The following is a 7,056-nucleotide window of genomic DNA, read 5'->3' on the forward strand; positions in this document are numbered from 1 at the left end:
TCTAATTGCCACACACAGTGGTGCCTGCGTCCTCCCTGTCCTTGTACTGTACCTGTGTCAAAGTGGACCGATTCTCATTGTTATCATTATTATTTGTCCTCTGCCATATGTCTACAATCCATTTGATCCAAAAAGCCTTGATTTCAGCCTGGTCAAACACTCAGTTTTAGACTGTTTTTTCTACTAGTGGCTCTGTGTGACCTCACTGAGAGGGGCCCGCCCTCATTTAAACATTCAGGTCACAAACCCCTCACATCTGCAGTTTGCAAAGAACTGCCAATAAGAAGAGCTTTTGCTCACATTGAGGGGCGGGGCAGTCGAAGCCTGCTGGACAAGATCATGTTTCTAGCATGTTTGAGTACACAACGCACCAGTTTGGACTGTGCTCATGTGTCCAATAAACTAACAAGCTATCCAGAAAACCATGCTAGGTAATCTAGCTGTGTGTCACCCGCTCTTCACAGAAACCACTGCAGTTTAGTGTCTGCGCACTCTGACTATTAAACATTTTGTAATGCCCATCTGTTTGTCGATTCAGACGCTGCAAAGCGCCCTTTATTCCATTTCTTACTTTGATCCATCAGCTTGCTAATTTTGTCCTTTTTTGTAATCTGCCGCAGCGACGCACCTCCACTAACGTATTAGCAACGACCTGTGTCTGGACTGACAGGAGCCACTCTACCTCAAGAATTAAGAAGAGGCACGTTCCCATTTTAATCAGCCTCTTCCAATTCTTCATGCTTTTCCGTTTTAAAGAGCGGATCCACTGTTGAGCTAGTCCGTTTCAACAGCGTCACAGTCAATCAGTAAAACAGAGAAAACAGGTTCGGCTTGCGATTAGCAGTCATCAATTTAGAATGTGCTTACAGGCCACGTAGTCCCGTGAAGGCGTAATGAGATTCAGTGATACATCCATTAACTCTATGTTCCACGCTCCTCTGAGTCTTAGATCCTTCATATGTGCAAACAGGCTGCCACAGTTATTTAATATTTCCCTGTTATACATCCAATAATTGTCCAGTTTGTCACAGTGCTTAAAGTTAGCTGGAGAGTAGAAGGCAAATTCACATGTATGCAGATTTTAAATTCTTCCAGTAGTCCTAAAAATGTCTTCATGCGCCTTCAAAGTAACGAGTGACACACATACAAACTTCTTCTAACAGAAGGAAGGTATGAACAACAGCGCCTCCCTGAGGACTTCTGTGTACAGCCAGCTTTACTAATTCATTCCAACTTTGCTAGACAAACATTTAATTTCCCCAGCATTCATCAGATGAGTCTCCAGTTCTCCAGACAGCACGTCAGCTGTCATAACGCTGAAGATCTCGCAGCCTAAAATTAGCACCAGCTCCGATTACTCCACAGCGAGAAGGCTTCCTAACCCACTGGGAAACCTGCTGTCACTGATTTGTCAATAGCAAAAAATAAACAGTGAGGGACAAAATCAGACGCAGTAACACTGACAGGTAGGGCTTTTTAAAGCGCTGTGAAAGCGTGTGATCGTGATGACCATTTCATCGCACTCTGTCACAACACCGCCCTGCATCTGTTGACTGCTTAGCGACCCGTGCTAGAAGACATCAATCTACCCGACGGCATGCTTTGAACACTTCAGCCCCATCTGCCTCCGGCTCTGCTGCATCTTGCCCGGGAGGGCTGGCATTGAGCAATGATTTCATGGGCTCTGCATGCATTTGATTAGGACACACACACAGAAACACACAAAAAATGTACGGTTTCTTGCAAACAAAAGTATATAACAAGTTCACATAAATGGATAAACAGTATATGGCAGAAACACTCAATCGAATCTTGTGGAGCTGTGGTCAGTCAAAGAAAATCTATTTCTGAAATGATACTGTACAATGCTTCAACCAAAAATCTGCTTAACTGAATCGACAGCAGAGCACTGACTGCATTCTACCTGCTGCACTCTCCTGCTTTACCTTAATGAATTATAGATAAACATAAAAACCCAGCATATTAAATCATTTTAACCTAGTTATTTTACACTAAAGCAACACCAATGGACAGCTGACCTTCTGCCCATGTTTGTAAGATTTCCAAAAACAGAACTACGGTAACTGGTGATCCCAACACAAGATGAAGATGGCTAACAGGCCCCATTACATGCTTTTCTGTTTTTAAGGGGAGAGAAGGCTTCACATCCAGCTCGGTCTGGGTCTAGCTGCTGCTACTGGCAAATTCCAGAGCTGGAGAAGATGCTAAATGCCAAAGACACTGAAATATGTGCCAACTCTGATACATTTACTCCCAAAGCCTCAGGCCTGAAGCACAAAAGTTGGCCAGCCATTTTCAGAGGATATACTGTTTTGTTTGTTGAAGTGAGATATAGCTGACACTTGACTCTTTGGCCTTTTTGGGGGGTTTTCCCCAGAAAAAAACTGTTATGCAGACACTCCAAAGTCTTATTTAACATGTCCCTCTTTTCCAATAATCTGTGGTTCTGAGAAACAGCCCATGTATGGACAGGTATAACAAATGATTTTAACCGGAGAGTATCAAAGGCGGACACAGCTTCCGGGTCTAAAAAGGGAAGCCAACACAAAGTGCCTTCAACCTGCATTCTTTCTAATGGCAGGCAAGGTGTGACTTTTCTGGTTGTGTTGAAGTCTACACAACCAAAAAACAGTGCTTGGCTCCTTTTGTCTTTGACCTCAGTACACTTCCCTTTGTCCACTTTGCAAAGCTAACAATGAACAGAACTTTCCATTTGATCAATTATGGTCATTCTAAGAGGCAGAAAGAATGATTATTCTGGACATGCTCATTGGCTCAGGATTTGAGATTAACAAGCTTTTATCCAATAAGTTTGTCCAGTTAGGTTGTTTTGACACCTATAGTTCGTTTACTGTGGTCCGAATCACTTGATGAGTTTGTTAACTTGTAGCGTCTTCCTGTGGTTTGGTTTGTTTTCACACAGAGAAAAATCCAAGCAAACAAAAATGCATGACTACAAACCACATGAGAATGAGTCCCCTCATTGGACAGATGTGTCTCTGGCAGGAGCAACAAACATAAATACAGGAAGATGGTTCTGTGTTCTGGACTTCTGGAGAACACGGAGAATTTACCTGGCTACAGGAAATTGTAACGTATACCTCGTACTTCAATCAGATTTGGGTCGTTCACACGATAAACGAATCGCTCTGGAGTTTGTTTGGAACCATACCGAGACCGTCTCCTCCAAAGGATCTTGGTGGATCCGCCTTTTGCTCTGTCTCAGACCGGCTTCAGCCACCCCCAAAACCGTATACTGGGTAAATGATCATGGATCCAACCCAGAGTGCTACTAATGTAATGTTTTTCTCCTTCAGAGGTTATACCTCTGGCTGTCCAACCAATCAGAATATGATCAAATGTGACTCAACCCGACCAGCCAACCTCGAGGTGACAGCGATAACATCTAGAGGCCGACTAATGCCAATTTTTAAAGAGTAAAAGAGTCTGATGTTCATATACGTATTTATACTTACATTTATACACTCTGCAATGCCAGGTGCTCAGCTGCAATGAGCACCGAGAGCACTGTAACAATGGAGCTAGGCTGTACTAATGTCTTTCCCTCTATTTCATTTTTATCTCTCTCTCTGTGTACGTATTGCTCGCTCACACAAATGTCTGCAATTCCTCAACAGACTGCATTAGCACGCCACCTTTATCCCCCTTAAACATCTCGGCGGGTCTTCAAAGTTTCTAGCTGGTTGCCGGCGAGGTAAATAACAACTCCTCTGTGACAACATCTATTTAGCACAAGAACACATTTCCACATATTTCCCTCTGCCTCCATTTAAATGCTTTCTCCCCACAGAGGAGATGTCCCTATCTGCTATATAGGGCAGGATAGCTGCCTAAACCAAGGAGAGCCTTCCCCTTCTCTGCTGTAGATAAGAACAGAGGTCTTCTTGTCCCTCTTGAATTCTATCATCTAGAAGGCCCTGCTGATCCGAATGCCCGACAACATCAGCCACAGCATATAAATGCACCCCATTCTTCGTGCTGTGTGTCTGTGTGCATTTATCTGTGTGTGTGTGCGTGTTTATAGGGGAGCATTTAGGGGAATATGTTCTCATGGCCAAGGCGCTTCCTGGGGTCTTTTGAGAATAAAGGTCAGATGAAAACAGGCTCAATTTAAGTTGCTTGCGAGAATTCCCATGGTTTCCTCCTTCATCTCTATCTTCCAGATAATGCCAAAAAAAAAAAAGCACAATGAGCAATTCTCTGCAATCTCAGAGAAGCTCTATTGATTAAAAAATGCTACAAATGCTGCATGTAATCCAGGGGCACAGGAATAAGCTGAGCCTGACTGAATGGCAGCCTCTGTTTCTCTCATCCCACCAGAAGAGCTCTGAGTGCAGGTCCCTCATTAATGGCACAGCGGATGCATCTTCCGTGTGATTATGAAGGAGCTCGTCTGCACGAAGTGTGGTTCATTCTCAACAGGTCCACAGCAAATATACATACATTTTTTTTTCTTTTTTAAAGCATGCTGGGGAAAAAAGACTGCAAGTAACACAACATATAATTCATTCCAGGCATGTTTTTTAGGGGTGGGGGGTCAATGCATCCTCTCACTCAGCTGCTGACACACACTTTAGATATGAATCAAATTCGGAGAATTTTCAGTGAGAATAACCTCAATCAGCATCCACCATGTAAACCTCAGCCTACCTGTTAATGTGGGATCCACGGGTGCTGGTAGGGCGCCAGATTCCCACTGCTGTTCCCTTCTTCAGATTTCGTCCTTCTCCTTAAACCTTCCGCCAGCTCGCGGGAAAAACAAAGATAAAAATGAAAACAAATAAAAAGAAAATAGCTCAAATACTTTGGGGAGGGAGGGGAGGGAGGGGAGGGGGGAGGTCCCCCTCGGCAGAGCTCTACCTCGTTCAGTCCAACCGGGCCGGCAGGTGGGACTTCATGGCTGGAGACGATGACAGAGTGGAGACTGAATCCCAAAAATAAAGCTGCCTCTACTGCAATACCCACCACAAACAGCTCGGTTTAGTAGGATTCTCCATCCGAGCAGCCGAGCTCGGGTTGGTCCCCGCAAGAAATGAATTTCTCTGCTGACAGTCCAGCGTGCCACAGGACCAATGTCTCTTTTTATCGAGGCCTTTAAACTGCAAAATAACCCCGAAATAACCCGGACGTGTCTGCGGGGACTCGGCGGATTTGACAGCCGGAAAGTATCACCTGTGTTGACCAGTGGTCTCAGCTACTCAGTTTTACTCTCTCGGTCTGTGTTTTCTTCTTATTTTCCTAGGACGTCGACGATAAATCCAAAATAAATCCCAGTAAAGACAGCCAAGACGCTGCCGAGCTTCCGGCTCGGCTCGCTTTAGCTTGTATCAGAAACGGCGGACGCACAAATCGCGGTGCTCCGGCAATCTTGAAGAGAAGGATGCTGCCTCTGCCGCTGCTGCTGCTGCGAGGATGCCGTGACCGCTCCGGCTGGCCGTCGCGCGCTCGCGCACGTGCGCACCCTCGTAAGGCACGCACGCAGGCAGGCAGCTACGCTCGTCCCCGGCGTGTGACGCGCGCCGCAGTGTCCTCCCTAGCAAGCCGGTCGCCCTGGCAACGCTTTCCTCTGACCTCAATATGGTCGCTTTTTCTATTAAAGCGTGTGGCGTTCAGCGTGCTTTCGTTGACATATTCACTCGCTAGTGACAATAGGTGTTAATCCGCCCTTTTGTATAAAGGGTGTTCCTTCTTCTCTTCAAGGGGACTAAAAAAAATAGTGCTGAGGAGTTTTTTTTGTCGGCATCACTCTCCTCCTTTCCTCCGCTCGCACCCAGCCGGGCAGATCTGCATCAGCATGACGTCAGAGGACATTAAAGGGATACTATCCCTTTTTTTTTTACATCCTCTCCTCCATCATTCTGCATCTTTCTTTCCCTCTATCCCTTCACCATTCTCCTAACCTCCACCATTTCCTCATCCATCCAGTTCATACTGGCAGACTGGCTAGTCCTTACTGCAGAGACATATTTGAGGCGTGAATATCACATTGCCAGGGCCAAATGAGACATTAAACTAATTTTACAGTGAAATCGTGGGAGATAAAAATGATTCTCCCGACTTCACCAGCTTGCATGATTATTTATTTTATATTTTACTTTAAGGGATAATAATCATCAAACATCCAGCACGGCTGGGTCCCTGATCTCATCAGTGCAGATGGTAATGGCAGTGTGGTGGCAGCACCTGCTCCTCTGGATGCAACACAGCCACATGCCTGTCTTATTACCGGGTTCGTAACACAGCCAAACATCTGCCTCCGTCACTATTCCACTGCAGAGCCATGTATCCACAGTTGGTGGCTGATGCCTGCCAGGAATTCCCAGCTCGCTGAATAAAACTTTGCTTTTTTTTTTGCTCCATCTTCACCTTCTGCTGTTTGCAGTCACTTTAGTTAAAGTATAGTCTAACGACGGTAACCCCTAGGTACAGCCAGCTGATGCCTGTGCTCCCAGACAGATTTACGGCTTTACATCCGTTCACTATTCACATCCTCATAAACCACAGAGAAACAGGCTGTTTCTCCACCCATGTGGGGAGCCGATCTGTTGTCAGTCAGCCAAAACATAATGTCCACCCGTCTTGCTTTTTACCTTCAGACATCTCAAAAACGCCTGAGAGGAGGCGGAGAGGGAGAGAGGAGGAGGAAAGGGGGAGAGCGGACACTGTGGGGCTAAAATTTCCACTATTGAGACAAATGGTCTCTGCCGGTCGATGTTCATTCCCCCCTTTTGACATCCCAAGGCCAATCTGAGGAGGCAGAGGGCCTGTAAGTGCGTGTCTGCATGTACAGCCGCGATTTTGATGTCCTACACTTGATAGACCCTAGCCAGGCATCAGAGGTAATGGCCCACCAGGGAAACCTGATACCTGAGCCTGCATGGACCATCCATGCCTGCACGCAGCTCATTCCTAAAGCCGCGATGCTATTTTGTTAGAGGTCAGTTTTGCTGTCGTCAAGCCCCAGTGGGAGCTGCTGTCCCGAGCAGAATTCATGTGTTTATGTGTGTGTTCCAA

General features: G+C 45.9%; 1 protein-coding gene across 2 annotated transcripts in view; it reads right to left on the reverse strand.

Annotated features, from left to right (window-relative positions):
* LOC134624973 (neuroligin-2-like) overlaps positions 1–5,469 on the reverse strand; it is a 234,804-nt gene extending 229,335 nt beyond the window's left edge. For both annotated transcript variants that reach the window (XM_063470221.1, XM_063470220.1), the window contains exons 1-2: positions 4,903–5,469; positions 4,693–4,788 (exon numbers count right to left, since the gene is read on the reverse strand). The gene's annotated coding sequence lies outside the window, so the exon portion shown is untranslated. The remainder of the gene's footprint in view (positions 1–4,692; positions 4,789–4,902) is intronic.
* Positions 5,470–7,056: the final 1,587 nt, after the last annotated feature.

The sequence above is a fragment of the Pelmatolapia mariae genome, linkage group LG3_W (assembly GCF_036321145.2).
Source record: "Pelmatolapia mariae isolate MD_Pm_ZW linkage group LG3_W, Pm_UMD_F_2, whole genome shotgun sequence".
NCBI lineage: Eukaryota > Metazoa > Chordata > Actinopteri > Cichliformes > Cichlidae > Pelmatolapia > Pelmatolapia mariae.